Raw genomic sequence first — 19,325 nt, forward strand, 5'->3', positions numbered from 1 at the left:
ATCTTGTCCAATGAATAAACTATCGACCTTCATCATAAGCACACCGAGTATCTTGTCCAATGAATAACCTATCGACCTCCACCATAAACACACCGAGTATCTTGTCCAATGAATAAACTATCGACCTCCACCATAAGCACACCGAGTATCTTGTCCAATGAATAACCTGTCGACCTCCACCATAAACACACCGAGTATCTTGTCCAATGAATAACCTATCGACCTCCACCATAAACACACCGAGTATCTTGTCCAATGAATAACCTATCGACCTTAACCATAAGCACACCGAGTACCTTGTCCAATGAATAACCTATCGACCTCCACCATAAGCACACTGAGTACCTTGTACAATGAATAACCTATCGACCCCCATCATAAGCACACCGAGTATCTTGTCCAATGAATAACCTATCGACCTCCACCATAAACACACCGAGTATCTTTTCCAATGAATAACCTATCGACCTTAACCATAAGCACACCGAGTATCTTGTCCAATGAATAACCTATCGACCTCCACCATAAGCACACCGAGTACCTTGTCCAATGAATAACCTATCGACCTCCACCATAAACACACCGAATACCTTGTCCAATGAATAACCTATCAACCTTAACCATAAGCACACCGAGTACCTTGTCCAATAAATAACCTATCGACCTCCAACATAAGCACACCGAGTGCCTTGTCCAATGAATAACCTATCGACCTCCACCATAAGGACACCGAGTACCTTGTCCAATGAATAACCTATCATCCTCCACCATAAGCACACCGAGTACCTTGTCCAATGAATAACCTCTCGACCTCCACCATAAGCACACCGAGTACCTTGTCCAATGAATAACCTATCGACCTCCACCATAAGCACACCGAGTACCTTGTTCAATGTATAACCTATCGACCTCCACCATATGCACACCGAGTCCCTTGTCCAATGAATAACCTATCGACCTCCATCATAAGCACCCCGAGTACCTTGACCAATGAATAACCTATCGACCTCCACCATAAACACACCGAGTACCTTGTCCAATGAATAACCTATCGACCTCCACCATAAATACACCGAGTATCTTTTCCAATGTATAACCTATCGACCTCCACCATAAACACACCGAGTTCCTAGTCCAATGAATAACCTATCGACCTCCACCACAAGCAGAACCGAGTACCATCTCCAATGAATAACCTATCGAACTCCATCATAAGGACACCGAGTTCCTTGTCCAATGAATAACCTATCGACCTTCACCATAAGCACACCGAGTACCTTGTCCAATGAATAACCTTTCGATCTTCACCATAAGCACATGGAGTACCTTGTCCAATGAATAACCTATCGAACTGCACCATAAGCACACCGAGTATCGTGTCCAATGAATAACCTATCGACCTCCACCATTAGCACACCGACTACCTTGTCCAATGAATAACCTATCGACCTCCACCATAAGCACACGGAGTACCTTGTCCAATGAATAACCTATCGACCTCCACCATAAGCACACCGACTACCTTGTCCAATGAATAACCTATCGACCTCCACCATAAGCACACGGAGTACCTTGTCCAATGAATAACCTATCTACCTCCACCATAAGCACACGGAGTACCTTGTCCAATGAATAACCTATCTACCTCCACCATAAGCACACCGAGTAACTTGTCCAATGAATAACCTATCGACCTCCACCATAAGCACACCGAGCATCTTGTCCAATGAATAACCTATTGACCTACACCATAAACACACCGAGTACCTTGTCCAATGAATAACCTATCGACCTCCACCACAAGCACACCGAGTACCTTGTCCAATGAATAACCTATCGACCTCCACCATAAGCACACCGAGTATCTTGTCCAATGAATAACCTATCGACCTCCACCATAAGCACACCAAGTAGCTTGTCCAATGAATAACCTATCGACCTTCTCCATAAGCACACCGAGTACCTTGTTCAATGAATAACCTCTCGACCTCCACCATAAACACACCGAGTATCTTGTCCAATGAATAACCTCTCGACCTCCACCATAAGCACACCGAGTATCTTGTCCAATGAATAAACTATCGACCTTCACCATATGCACACCGAGTATCTTGTCCAATGAATAAACTATCGACCTTCACCATAAGCACACCGAGTACCTTGTCCAATGAATAAACTATCGACCTTCACCATAAGCACACCGAGTACCTTGTCCAATGAATATCCTATCGACCTTAACCATAAGCACACCGAGTATCTTGTCCAATGAATAACCTATCGACCTTAACCATAAGCACACCGAGTATCTTGTCCAATGAATAACCTATCGACCTTAACCAGAAGCACACCGAGTACCTTGTCCAATGAATAACCTATCGACCTTAACCATAAGCACACCGAGTACCTTGTCCAATGAATAACCTATCGACCTCCACCATAAACACACCGAGTTCCTTGTCCAATGAATAACCTATCAACCTCCACCACAAGCAGAACCGAGTACCATCTCCAATGAATAACCTATCGAACTCCATCATAAGCACACCGAGTTCCTTGTCCAATGAATAACCTATCGACCTTCACCATAATCACACCGAGTACCTTGTCCAATGAATAACCTTTCGATCTTCACCATAAGCACATGGAGTACCTTGTCCAATGAATAACCTATCGAACTGCACCATAAGCACACCGACTATCGTGTCCAATGAATAACCTATCGACCTCCACCATAAGCACACCGAGTAACTTGTCCAATGAATAACCTATCGACCTCCACCATAAGCACACCGAGTAACTTGTCCAATGAATAACCTATCGACCTCCACCATAAGCACACCGAGCATCTTGTCCAATGAATAACCTATTGACCTACACCATAAACACACCGAGTACCGTGTCCAATGAATAACCTATCGACCTCCACCACAAGCACACCGAGTACCTTGTCCAATGAATAACCTATCGACCTCCACCATAAGCACACCAAGTACCTTGTCCAATGAATAACCTATCGACCTTCTCCATAAGCACACCGAGTACCTTGTTCAATGAATAACCTCTCGACCTCCACCATAAACACACCGATTATCTTGTCCAATGAATAACCTCTCGACCTTAACCATAAGCACACCGAGTATCTTGTCCAATGAATAACCTATCGACCTTAACCATAAACACACCGAGTACCTTGTCCAATGAATAACCTATCGACCTTAATCATAAACACACCGAGTACCTTGTCCAATGAATAACCTATCGACCTTAACCATAAGCACACCGAGGATCTTGTCCTTTGAATAACCTATCGACCTTAACCATAAACACACCGAGTACCTTGTCCTTTGAATAACCTATCGACCTTAACCATAAGCACACCGAGTATCTTGTCCAATGAATAACCTATCGACCTCCACCATAAGCACACCGAGTATCTTGTCCAATGAATAACCTATCGACCTTAACCATAAGGACACCGAGTATCTTGTCCAATGAATAACCTATCGACCTCCACCATAGGCACACCGAGTACCTTGACCAATGAATAACCTATCGACCTCCACCATAAACACACCGAGTACCTTGTCCAATGAATAACCTATCGACCTCCACCATAAATACACCGAGTATCTTTTCCAATGAATAACCTATCGACCTCCACCATAAACACACCGAGTTCCTTGTCCAATGAATAACTTATCGACCTCCACCACAAGCAGAACCGAGTACCATCTCCAATGAATAACCTATCGAACTCCATCATAAGCACACCGAGTTCCTTGTCCAATGAATAATCTATCGACCTTCACCATAAGCACACCGAGTACCTTGTCCAATGAATAACCTTTCGATCTTCACCATAAGCACATGGAGTACCTTGTCCAATGAATAACCTATCGAACTGCACCATAAGCACACCGAGTACCTTGTCCAATGAATAACCTATCTACCTCCACCATAAGCACACCGAGTAACTTGTCCAATGAATAAACTATCGACCTTCACCATAAGCACACCGAGTACCTTGTCCAATGAAAAACCTATCGAACTCCATCATAAACACACCGAGTATCTTGTCCAATGAATAAACTATCGACCTTCACCATAAGCACACCGAGTATCTTGTCCAATGAATAACCTATCGACCTCCACCATAAACACACCGAGTATCTTGTCCAATGAATAAACTATCGACCTCCACCATAAGCACACCGAGTATCTTGTCCAATGAATAACCTGTCGACCTCCACCATAAACACACCGAGTATCTTGTCCAATGAATAACCTATCGACCTCCACCATAAACACACCGAGTATCTTGTCCAATGAATAACCTATCGACCTTAACCATAAGCACACCGAGTACCTTGTCCAATGAATAACCTATCGACCTCCACCATAAGCACACTGAGTACCTTGTACAATGAATAACCTATCGACCCCCATCATAAGCACACCGAGTATCTTGTCCAATGAATAACCTATCGACCTCCACCATAAACACACCGAGTATCTTTTCCAATGAATAACCTATCGACCTTAACCATAAGCACACCGAGTATCTTGTCCAATGAATAACCTATCGACCTCCACCATAAGCACACCGAGTACCTTGTCCAATGAATAACCTATCGACCTCCACCATAAACACACCGAATACCTTGTCCAATGAATAACCTATCAACCTTAACCATAAGCACACCGAGTACCTTGTCCAATAAATAACCTATCGACCTCCAACATAAGCACACCGAGTGCCTTGTCCAATGAATAACCTATCGACCTCCACCATAAGGACACCGAGTACCTTGTCCAATGAATAACCTATCATCCTCCACCATAAGCACACCGAGTACCTTGTCCAATGAATAACCTCTCGACCTCCACCATAAGCACACCGAGTACCTTGTCCAATGAATAACCTATCGACCTCCACCATAAGCACACCGAGTACCTTGTTCAATGTATAACCTATCGACCTCCACCATATGCACACCGTCCCTTGTCCAATGAATAACCTATCGACCTCCATCATAAGCACCCCGAGTACCTTGACCAATGAATAACCTATCGACCTCCACCATAAACACACCGAGTACCTTGTCCAATGAATAACCTATCGACCTCCACCATAAATACACCGAGTATCTTTTCCAATGTATAACCTATCGACCTCCACCATAAACACACCGAGTTCCTAGTCCAATGAATAACCTATCGACCTCCACCACAAGCAGAACCGAGTACCATCTCCAATGAATAACCTATCGAACTCCATCATAAGGACACAGAGTTCCTTGTCCAATGAATAACCTATCGACCTTCACCATAAGCACACCGAGTACCTTGTCCAATGAATAACCTTTCGATCTTCACCATAAGCACATGGAGTACCTTGTCCAATGAATAACCTATCGAACTGCACCATAAGCACACCGAGTATCGTGTCCAATGAATAACCTATCGACCTCCACCATTAGCACACCGACTACCTTGTCCAATGAATAACCTATCGACCTCCACCATAAGCACACGGAGTACCTTGTCCAATGAATAACCTATCGACCTCCACCATAAGCACACCGACTACCTTGTCCAATGAATAACCTATCGACCTCCACCATAAGCACACGGAGTACCTTGTCCAATGAATAACCTATCTACCTCCACCATAAGCACACGGAGTACCTTGTCCAATGAATAACCTATCTACCTCCACCATAAGCACACCGAGTAACTTGTCCAATGAATAACCTATCGACCTCCACCATAAGCACACCGAGCATCTTGTCCAATGAATAACCTATTGACCTACACCATAAACACACCGAGTACCTTGTCCAATGAATAACCTATCGACCTCCACCACAAGCACACCGAGTACCTTGTCCAATGAATAACCTATCGACCTCCACCATAAGCACACCGAGTATCTTGTCCAATGAATAACCTATCGACCTCCACCATAAGCACACCAAGTAGCTTGTCCAATGAATAACCTATCGACCTTCTCCATAAGCACACCGAGTACCTTGTTCAATGAATAACCTCTCGACCTCCACCATAAACACACCGAGTATCTTGTCCAATGAATAACCTCTCGACCTCCACCATAAGCACACCGAGTATCTTGTCCAATGAATAAACTATCGACCTTCACCATATGCACACCGAGTATCTTGTCCAATGAATAAACTATCGACCTTCACCATAAGCACACCGAGTACCTTGTCCAATGAATAAACTATCGACCTTCACCATAAGCACACCGAGTACCTTGTCCAATGAATATGCTATCGACCTTAACCATAAGCACACCGAGTATCTTGTCCAATGAATAACCTATCGACCTTAACCATAAGCACACCGAGTATCTTGTCCAATGAATAACCTATCGACCTTAACCAGAAGCACACCGAGTACCTTGTCCAATGAATAACCTATCGACCTCCACCATAAACACACCGAGTTCCTTGTCCAATGAATAACCTATCAACCTCCACCACAAGCAGAACCGAGTACCATCTCCAATGAATAACCTATCGAACTCCATCATAAGCACACCGAGTTCCTTGTCCAATGAATAACCTATCGACCTTCACCATAATCACACCGAGTACCTTGTCCAATGAATAACCTTTCGATCTTCACCATAAGCACATGGAGTACCTTGTCCAATGAATAACCTATCGAACTGCACCATAAGCACACCGAGTACCTTGTCCAAGGAATAACCTATCGACCTCCACCATAAGCACACCGAGTAACTTGTCCAATGAATAACCTATCGACCTCCACCATAAGCACACCGAGTAACTTGTCCAATGAATAACCTATCGACCTCCACCATAAGCACACCGAGCATCTTGTCCAATGAATAACCTATTGACCTACACCATAAACACACCGAGTACCGTGTCCAATGAATAACCTATCGACCTCCACCACAAGCACACCGAGTACCTTGTCCAATGAATAACCTATCGACCTCCACCATAAGCACACCAAGTACCTTGTCCAATGAATAACCTATCGACCTTCTCCATAAGCACACCGAGTACCTTGTTCAATGAATAACCTCTCGACCTCCACCATAAACACACCGATTATCTTGTCCAATGAATAACCTCTCGACCTTAACCATAAGCACACCGAGTATCTTGTCCAATGAATAACCTATCGACCTTAACCATAAACACACCGAGTACCTTGTCCAATGAATAACCTATCGACCTTAATCATAAACACACCGAGTACCTTGTCCAATGAATAACCTATCGACCTTAACCATAAGCACACCGAGGATCTTGTCCTTTGAATAACCTATCGACCTTAACCATAAACACACCGAGTACCTTGTCCTTTGAATAACCTATCGACCTTAACCATAAGCACACCGAGTATCTTGTCCAATGAATAACCTATCGACCTCCACCATAAGCACACCGAGTATCTTGTCCAATGAATAACCTATCGACCTCCACCATAGGCACACCGAGTACCTTGTCCAATGAATAACCTATCGACCTTAACCATAAGGACACCGAGTACCTTGTCCAATGAATAACCTATCGACCTTAACCATAAGGACACCGAGTATCTTGTCCAATGAATAACCTATCGACCTCCACCATAAGGACACCGAGTACCTTGTCCAATGAATAACCTATCATCCTCCACCATAAGCACACTGAGTACCTTGTCCAATGAATAACCTCTCGACCTCCACCATAAGCACACCGAGTATCTTGTCCAATGAATAACCTATCGACCTCCACCATAAACACACCGAGTATCTTGTCCAATGAATAACCTATCGACCTCCACCATAAACACACCGAATACCTTGTCCAATGAATAACCTATCGACCTTAACCATAAGCACACCGAGTACCTTGTCCAATGAATAACCTATCGACCTCCACCGTAAGCGCGCAGAGTACCGTGTCCAATGAATAACCTATCGACCTCCACCATAAACACACCGAGTACCTTGTCCAATGAATAACCTATCATCGTCCACCGTAAGCACACCGAGTATCTTGTCCAATGAATAACCTATCGACCTCCAACATAAGTACACCGAGTACCTTGTCCAATGAATAACCTCTCGACCTCCAACATAAGCACACCGAGTACCTTGTCCAATGAATAACCTATCGACCTCCACCATAAGTACACCGAGTACCTTGTCCAATGAATAACCTATCGACCTCCACCATAAACACACCGAGTTCCTTGTCCAATGAATGACCTATCGACCTCCACCATAAGCACACCGAGTACCTTGTCCAATGAATAACCTATCGACCTCCATCATAAGCACACCGAGTACCTTGTCCAATGAATAACCTATCGACCTCCACCATAAATACACCGAGTATCTTTTCCAATGTATAACCTATCGACCTCCACCATAAACACACCGAGTTCCTTGTCCAATGAATAAGCTATCGACCTCCACCATAAGCACACCGAGTACCTTGTCCAATGAATAACCTATCGACCTCCACCACAAGCAGAACCGAGTACCATCTCCAATGAATAACCTATCGTATTCCATCATAAACACACCGAGTACCTTGTCCAATGAATAACCTATCGTACTCCATCATAAGCACACCGAGTTCCTTGTCCAATGAATAACCTATCGACCTTCACCATAAGCACACCGAGTACCTTGTCCAATGAATAACCTTTCGATCTTCACCATAAGCACATGGAGTACCTTGTCCAATAAATAACCTATCGAACTGCACCATAAGCACACCGAGTATCGTGTCCAATGAATAACCTATCGACCTCCACCATAAGCACACCGAGTACCTTGTCCAATGAATAACCTATCGACCTCCACCATAAGCACACCGAGTACCTTGTCCAATGAATAACCTATCTACCTCCACCATAAGCACACCGAGTATCTTGTCCAATGAATAACCTATCGACCTCCATCATAAGCACACCGAGTATCTTGTCCAATGAATAACCTATCGACCTCCACCATAAGCACACCGAGTACCTTGTCCAATGAATAACCTATCGACCTCCATGATAAGCACACCGAGTATCTTGTCCAATGAATAACCTATCGATCTCCACCATAAACACACCGAATACCTTGTCCAATGAATAACCTATCGACCTCCACCAGAAACACACCGAATACCTTGTCCAATGAATAACCTATCGACCTCCACCATAAACACACCGAGTACCTTGTCCAATGAATAACCTATCGACCTTAACCATAAGCACACCGAGTATCTTGTCCAATGAATAACCTATCGACCACACCATAAGCACACTGAGTACCTTGTCCAATGAATAACCTATCGACCTCCACCATAAACACCCCAAGTACCTTGTCCAATGAATAACCTATCGACCTCCAGCATAAGCACACCGCGTACCTTGTCCAATGAATAACCTATGGACCTTAACCATAAGCACACCGAGTATCTTGTCCAATGAATAACCTATCGACCTCACCATAAGCACACCGAGCACCTTTTCCAATGAATAACCTATCGACCTCACCATAAGCACACCGAGTACCTTGTCCAATGAATAACCTCTCGACCTCCATCATAAGCACACCGACTATCATTTCCAATGAATAACCTCTCGACCTCCACCATAAGCACACCGAGTACTTTGTCCAATGAATAACCTATCGACCTCCACCGAAAGCACGCCGAGTACCTTGTCCAATGAATAACCTATCGACCTCCACCATAAACACACCGAGTACCTTGTTCAATGTATAACCTATCGACCTCCACCATAAGCACACCGAGTATCTTGTCCAATGAATAACCTATCGACCACCATCATAAGCAAACCGAGTATCTTGTCCAATGAATAACCTATCGACCTTAACCATAAGCACTGTCATTAGACAGTGTGTGCAGAGGTTGCATACTGTCATTATACAGATAGAATCATTAGACAGCGTGTGCAGAGGTTGCATACTGTCGTCATATAGATCTAATCATTTCACAATGTGCAGAGGTTGCATACTGTCATTATACAGATAGAATCATTAGCCAGCGTGTGCAGAGGTTGCATACTGTTGTTATACATATAGAATCATTAGACAGCATGGGCAGAGGTTGCATACTGTCATTAGACAGTGTGTGCAGAGGTTGCATACTGTCATTATACAGATAGATTCATTAAACAGTGTGTGCAGAGGTTGCATACTGTCATTATACAGATAGAATCATTAGAAAGTGTGTGCAGAGGGTGCATACTGTCATTATACAGATAGAATCATTATACAGGGTGTAGAGAGGTTGCATACTGTCGTTATACAGATAGAATCAGTAGACAGTGTGTGCAGAGGTTGCATACTGTCATTATACAGATAGAATCATTAGACAGCGTGTGCAGAGGTTGCATACTGTCATTACACAGATAGAATCATTATACAGGGTATACAGAGGTTGCATACTGTCGTTATACAGATAGAATCAGTAGACAGTGTGTGCAGAGGTTGCATACTGTCATTATACAGATAGAATCATTATACAGGGTGTACAGAGGTTGCATACTGTCGTTGTACAGATAGAATCATTAGACAGCGTGTGCAGAGGTTGCATACTGTCGTTACACAGATAGAATCATTAGACAGCTTGTGCAGAGGTTCAATACTGTCGTTATACAGATAGAATCATTAGACAGCGTGTGCAGAGGTTGCATACTGTCGTTATACAGTTAGAATCATTAGACAGCGTGTGCAGAGGTTGCATACTGTCGTTCTACAGATAGAATCATTAGACAGCGTGTGCAGAGGTTTCATACTTTCGTTGTACGGATATAATCATTAGACGGCGTGTGCAGTGGTTGCATACTGTCGTTGTACAGATACAATCATTAGACAGCATGTGCAGAGGTTGCGAACTGTCGTTCTACAGATAGAATCATTAGACAGCGTGTGCACAGGTTGCATACTGTCATTATACAGATTGAATCATTAGACAGAGTGTGCAGAGGTTGCATACTGTCATTAGACAGTGTGTGCAGAGGTTGCATACTGTCATTATACAGATGGAATCATTAGACAGTTTGTGCAGAGGTTGCATACTGTCATTATACAGATAGAATCATTAGACAGCGTGTGCAGAGGTTGCATACTGTCATTAGACAGTGTGTGCAGAGGTTGCATACTGTCATTATACAGATGGAATCATTAGACAGCGTGTGAAGAGGTTGCATACTGTCGTTATACAGATAGAATCATTAGACAGGGTGTGCAGAGGTTGCCTACTGTCGTCATACAGATAGAATCATTAGACAGTGTGTGCTGAGGTTGCATACTGTTGTTATACAGATAGAATTATTAGACAGGGTGTGCAGAGGTTGCATACTGTCGTCATACAGATCTAATTATTTCACAATGTGCAGAGGTTGCATTCTGTCGTTATACAGATAGAATCATTAGACAGCGTGTGCAGAGGTTGCATACTGTCATTAGACAGTGTGTGCAGAGGTTGCATACTGTCATTATACAGATGGAATCATTAGACAGCGTGTGCAGAGGTTGCATACTGTCGTTATACAGATAGAATCATTAGACAGGGTGTGCAGAGGTTGCATACTGTCGTCATACAGATAGAATCATTAGACAGTGTGTGCAGAGGTTGCATACTGTCGTTATACAGATAGAATCATTAGACAGGGTGTGCAGAGGTTGCATACTGTCGTCATACAGATCTAATTATTTCACAATGTGCAGAGGTTGCATACTGTCGTTATACAGATAGAATCATTAGACAGGGTGTGCAGAGGTTGCATACTGTCGTCATACAGATAGAATCATTAGACAGTGTGTGCAGAGTTTGCATACTGTCGTTATACAGATAGAATCATTAGACAGGATGTGCAGAGGTTGCATACTGTCGTCATACAGATCTAATTATTTCACAATGTGCAGAGGTTGCATTCTGTCGTTATACAGATAGAATCATTAGACAGCGTGTGCAGAAGTTGCATACTGTCGTCATATAGATCTAATCATTTCACAATGTGCAGAGGTTGCATACTGTCATTATACAGATAGAATCATTAAACAGTGTGTAGAGAGGTTGCATAATGTCATTATACAGATAGAATCATGAGACAGCGTGTGCAGACGTTGCATACTGTCATTAGACAGTGTGTGCAGAGGTTGCAAACTGTCATTATACAGATAGAATAATTTCACAGTGTGAGCAGAGGTTGCATACTGTCATTATACAGATAGAACCATTTAACAGTGTGTGCATTGGTTGCATACTGTCATTTTTCAGATACAATTGTTAGACAGGGTGTGCAGAGGTTGCATACTGTCGTTATACAGATAGAATCAGTAGACAGTGTGTGCAGATGTTGCATACTGTCGTTATACAGATAGAATCATTAGACAGGGTGTGCAGAGGTTGCATACTGTCGTTATACAGATAGAATCATTAGCCAGCGTGTGCAGAGGTTGCATACTGTCGTTATACAGATAGAATCATTAGCCAGCGTGTGCAGAGGTTGCATACTGTCATTATACAGATAGAATCATTCGACAGCGTGTGCAGAGGTTGCATACTGCCGTCATACAGATCTAATCATTTCACAATGTGCAGAGGTTGCATACTGTCATTATACAGATAGATTCATTAAACAGTGTGTGCAGAGGTTGCATACTGTCATTATACAGATAGAATCATTAGGCAGTGTGTGCCTAGGTTGCATACTGTCATGATACAGATAGAATCATTAGAAAGTGTGTGCAGAGGTGCATACTGTCATTATACAGATAGAATCATTATACGGGGTGTACAGAGGTTCCATACTGTCGTTATACAGATAGAATCAGTAGACAGTGTGTGCAGAGGTTGCATACTGTCGTTGTACAGATAGAATCATTAGACAGCGTGTGCAGAGGTTGCATACTGTCGTTATACAGAGAATCATTAGACAGCGTGTGCAGAGGTTGCATACTGTCCTTATAGAGAGAGAATCATTAGACAGCGTGTGCAGAGGTTGCATACTGTCATTATACAGATAGAATCATTTGACAGCGTGTGCAGAGGTTGCATACTGTCATTATACAAATAGAATCATTAGACAGCGTGTGCAGAAGTTGCATACTGTCATTATACAGATAGAATCATTAGACAGAGTGTGCAGAGGTTGCATACTGTCGTTATACAGATAGAATCAGTAGACAGTGTGTGCAGAGGTTGCATACTGTCATTATACAGATAGAATCATTATACAGGGTGTACAGAGGTTGCATACTGTCGTTGTACAGATAGAATCATTAGACAGCGTGTGCAGAGGTTGCATACTGTCGTTACACAGATAGAATCATTAGACAGCTTGTGCAGAGTTTGCATACTGTCGTTATACAGTTAGAATCATTAGACAGCATGTGCAGAGGTTGCATACTGTCGTTCTACAGATAGAATCATTAGACAGCGTGTGCAGAGGTTTCATACTTTCGTTGTACGGATATAATCATTAGACGGCGTGTGCAGTGGTTGCATACTGTCGTTGTACAGATAGAATCATTAGACAGCATGTGCAGAGGTTGCGAACTGTCGTTCTACAGATAGAATCATTAGACAGCGTGTGCACAGGTTGCATACTGTCATTATACAGATTGAATCATTAGACAGAGTGTGCAGAGGTTGCATACTGTCATTAGACAGTGTGTGCAGAGGTTGCATACTGTCATTATACAGATGGAATCATTAGACAGTTTGTGCAGAGGTTGCATACTGTCATTATACAGATAGAATCATTAGACAGCGTGTGCAGAGGTTGCATACTGTCATTAGACAGTGTGTGCAGAGGTTGCATACTGTCATTATACAGATGGAATCATTAGACAGCGTGTGCAGAGGTTGCATACTGTCGTTATACAGATAGAATCATTAGACGGGTGTGCAGAGGTTGCCTACTGTCGTCATACAGATAGAATCATTAGACAGTGTGTGCTGAGGTTGCATACTGTTGTTATACAGATAGAATCATTAGACAGGGTGTGCAGAAGTTGCATACTGTCGTCATACAGATCTAATTATTTCACAATGTGCAGAGGTTGCATTCTGTCGTTATACAGATAGAATCATTAGACAGCGTGTGCAGAGGTTGCATACTGTCATTAGACAGTGTGTGCAGAGGTTGCATACTGTCATTATACAGATAGAATAATTTCACAGTGTGAGCAGAGGTTGCATACTGTCATTATACAGATAGAACCATTAAACAGTGTGTGCATTGGTTGCATACTGTCATTTTTCAGATACAATTGTTAGACAGGGTGTGCAGAGGTTGCATACTGTCGTTATACAGATAGAATCAGTAGACAGTGTGTGCAGATGTTGCATACTGTCGTTATACAGATAGAATCATTAGACAGGGTGTGCAGAGGTTGCATACTGTCGCTATACAGATAGAATCATTAGCCAGCGTGTGCAGAGGTTGCATACTGTCGTTATACAGATAGAATCATTAGCCAGCGTGTGCAGAGGTTGCATACTGTCGTTATACAGATAGAATCATTAGACAGTGTGTGCAGAGGTTGCATGATGTCATTATACAGATAGAATCATTAGACAGCGTGTGCAGAGGTTGCATACTGTCATTAGACAGTGTGTGCAGAGGTTGCATACTGTCATTAGACAGTGTGTGCAGAGGTTGCATACTGTCATTATACAGATAGAATCATTAGACAGCGTGTGCAGAGGTTGCATACTGCCGTCATACAGATCTAATCATTTCACAATGTGCAGAGGTTGCATACTGTCATTATACAGATAGATTCATTAAACAGTGTGTGCAGAGGTTGCATACTGTCATTATACCGATAGAATCATTAGGCAGTGTGTGCCTAGGTTGCATACTGTCATGATACAGATAGAATCATTAGAAAGTGTGTGCAGAGGTGCATACGGTCGTTATACAGATAGAATCATTAGACAGCGTGTGCAGAGGTTGCATACTGTCATTATACAGATAGAATCATTAGACAGGGTGTGCAGAGGTTGCATACTGTCGTTGTACAGATAGAATCATTAGACAGCGTGTGCAGAGGTTGCATACTGTCGTTATACAGATAGAATCATTAGACAGTGTGTACAGAGGTTGCATACTGTCGTTATACAGATAGAATCATTAGACAGCGTGTGCAGAGGTTGCATACTGTCGTTATACAGTTAGAATCATTAGACAGCGTGTGCAGAGGTTGCATACTGTCGTTATACAGATAGAATCATTAGACAGCGTGTGCAGAGGTTGCATACTGTCGTTATACAGATAGAATCATTAGACAGCGTGTGCATAGGTTGCACACTGTCATTATACAGTTAGAATCATTAGACAGCGTGTGCAGAGGTTGCATACTGTCGTTATACAGATAGAATCATTAGACAGCTTGTGCAGAGGCTGCATACTGTCGTTGTACAGATAGAATCATTAGACAGCGTTTGCTGAGGTTGCATACTGTCATTGTACAGATAGAATCATTAGACAGTGTGTGCAGAGGTTGCATACTGTCATAATACAGACAGAATCATTAAACAGTGTGTGCAGAAGTTGCATACTGTCGTTATACAGATAGATTCATTAAACAGTGTGTGCAGAGGATGCATACTGTCATTATACAGATAGAATCATTAGAAAGTGTGTGCAGAGGTTGCATACTGTCATTATACAGATAGAATCATTATACAGGGTGTGCAGAGGTTGCATACTGTCATTATACAGATAGAAACATTAGACAGCGTGTGCAGAGGTTGCATACTGTCGTTATACAGATAGAATCATTAGACAGCTTGTGCAGAGTTTGCATTCTGTCGTTATACAGATAGAATCATTAGACAGCGTGTGCAGAGGTTGCATACTGTCGTTATACAGTTAGAATCATTAGACAGCGTGTGCAGAGGTTGCATACTGTCATTATACAGATAGAATCATTAGACAGCTTGTGCAGAGTTTGCATTCTGTCGTTATACAGATAGAATCATTAGACAGCGTGTGCAGAGGTTGCATACTGTCGTGATACAGTTAGAATCATTACACAGCGTGTGCAGAGGTTGCATACTGTCGTTCTACAGATAGAATCATTAGACAGCATGTGCAGAGGTTGCATACTGTCATTATACAGAGAGAATTGTTAGACAGGGTGTGCAGAGGTTGCATACTGACGTTATACAGATAGAATCATTAGACAGCGTGTGCAGAGGTTCCATACTGTCGTTCTACAGATAGAATCATTAGACAGCGTGTGCAGAGGTTGCATACTGTCATTATACAGATAGAATCATTAGACAGAGTGTGCAGAGGTTGCATACTGTCGTTGAACGGATAGAATCATTAGACTGCGTGTGCAGACGTTTCATACTTTCGTTGTACGGATATAATCATTAGACGGCGTGTGCAGAGGTTGCGAACTGTCGTTGTACAGATAGAGTCATTAGACAGCGTTTGCTTAGGTTGCATACTCTCATTATACAGATAGAATCATTAGACAGCGTGTGCAGAAGTTGCATACTGTCGTCATATAGATCTAATCATTTCACAATGTGCAGAGGTTGCATACTGTCATTATACAGATAGAATCATTAAACAGTGTGTAGAGAGGTTGCATAATGTCATTATACAGATAGAATCATCAGACAGCGTGTGCAGACGTTGCATACTGTCATTAGACAGTGTGTGCAGAGGTTGCATACTGTCATTATACAGATAGAATAATTACACAGTGTGAGCAGAGGTTGCATACTGTAATTATACAGATAGAACCATTTAACAGTGTGTGCATTGGTTGCATACTGTCATTATACAGATACAATTGTTAGACAGGGTGTGCAGATGTTGCACACTGTCGTTATACAGATAGAATCATTAGACAGGGTGTGCAGAGCTTGCATACTGTCTTTTAACAGATAGAATCATTAGCCAGCGTGTGCAGAGGTTGCATACTGTCGTGATACAGATAGAATCATTAGCCAGCGTGTGCAGAGGTTGCATACTGTCGTTATACAGATAGAATCATTAGACAGTGTGTGCAGAGGTTGCATGATGTCATTATACAGATAGAATCATTAGACAGCGTGTGCAGAGGTTGCATACTGTCATTAGACAGTGTGTGCAGAGGTTGCATACTGTCATTAGACAGTGTGTGCACAGGTTGCATACTGTCATTATACAGATAGAATCATTTAACAAGGTGTGCAGAGGTTGCATACTGTCATTATACAGATAGAATCATTAGACAGCGTGTGCAGAGGTTGCATACTGCCGTCATACAGATCTAATCATTTCACAATGTGCAGAGGTTGCATACTGTCATTATACAGATAGATTCATTAAACAGTGTGTGCCTCGGTTCCATACTGTCATTATACAGATAGAATCATTAGAAAGTGTGTGCAGAGGTGCATACGGTCGTTATACAGATAGAATCATTAGACAGCGTGTGCAGAGGTTGCATACTGTCGTTGAACGGATAGAATCATTAGACTGCGTGTGCAGACGTTTCATACTTTCGTTGTACGGATATAATCATTAGACGGCGTGTGCAGAGGTTGCGAACTGTCGTTCTACAGATAGAATCATTAGACAGCGTGTGCAGAGGTTGAATACAGTCGTTGTACAGATAGAATCATTAGACAGAGTGTGCAGAGGTTGCATACTGTCGTTGTACAGATAGAATCATTAGACAGCGTTTGCTTAGGTTGCATACTCTCATTATACAGATAGAATCATTAGACAGCGTGTGCAGAAGTTGCATACTGTCGTCATATAGATCTAATCATTTCACAATGTGCAGAGGTTGCATACTGTCATTATACAGATAGAATCATTAAACAGTGTGTAGAGAGGTTGCATAATGTCATTATACAGATAGAATCATCAGACAGCGTGTGCAGACGTTGCATACTGTCATTAGACAGTGTGTGCAGAGGTTGCATACTGTCATTATACAGATAGAATAATTACACAGTGTGAGCAGAGGTTGCATACTGTAATTATACAGATAGAACCATTTAACAGTGTGTGCATTGGTTGCATACTGTCATTATACAGATACAATTGTTAGACAGGGTGTGCAGATGTTGCACACTGTCGTTATACAGATAGAATCATTAGACAGGGTGTGCAGAGGTTGCATACTGTCTTTTAACAGATAGAATCATTAGCCAGCGTGTGCAGAGGTTGCATACTGTCGTTATACAGATAGAATCATTAGCCAGCGTGTGCAGAGGTTGCATACTGTCGTTATACAGATAGAATCATTAGACAGTGTGTGCAGAGGTTGCATGATGTCATTATACAGATAGAATCATTAGACAGCGTGTGCAGAGGTTGCATACTGTCATTAGACAGTGTGTGCAGAGGTTGCATACTGTCATTAGACAGTGTGTGCACAGGTTGCATACTGTCATTATACAGATAGAATCATTTAACAAGGTGTGCAGAGGTTGCATACTGTCATTATACAGATAGAATCATTAGACAGCGTGTGCAGAGGTTGCATACTGCCGTCATACAGATCTAATCATTTCACAATGTGCAGAGGTTGCATACTGTCATTATACAGATAGATTCATTAAACAGTGTGTGCAGAGGTTGCATACTGTCATTATACAGATAGAATCATTAGACAGTGTGTGCCTCGGTTCCATACTGTCATTATACAGATAGAATCATTAGAAAGTGTGTGCAGAGGTGCATACGGTCGTTATACAGATAGACTCATTAGACAGCGTGTGCAGAGGTTGCATACTGTCATTATACAGATAGAATCATTAGACAGTGTGTGCCTAGGTTGCATACTGTCATTATACAGATAGAATCATTAGAAAGTGTGTACAGAGGTACATACTGTCATTATACAGATAGAATCATTAGACAGTGTGTGCCTAGGTTGCATACTGTCATTATACAGATAGAATCAGTAGACAGTGTGTGCAGAGGTTGCATACTGTCGTTGTACAGATAGAATCATTAGACAGCATGTGCAGAGGATGCATACTGTCGTTATACAGATAAAATTATTAGACAGCATGTGCAGAGGTGGCATACTGTCATTCTACAGATAGAATCATTAGACAGCGTATGCAGAGGTTGCATACTGTCGTTCTACAGATAGAATCATTAGACAGAGTGTGCAGAGGTTGCATACTGTCGTTGTACAGATAGAATCATTAGACAGCGTTTGCTTAGGTTGCATACTCTCATTATACAGATAGAATCATTAGACAGCGTGTGCAGAAGTTGCATACTGTCGTCATATAGATCTAATCATTTCACAATGTGCAGAGGTTGCATACTGTCAT

The sequence above is a fragment of the Hypanus sabinus genome, chromosome 10 (genome assembly GCF_030144855.1).
Source record: "Hypanus sabinus isolate sHypSab1 chromosome 10, sHypSab1.hap1, whole genome shotgun sequence".
NCBI lineage: Eukaryota > Metazoa > Chordata > Chondrichthyes > Myliobatiformes > Dasyatidae > Hypanus > Hypanus sabinus.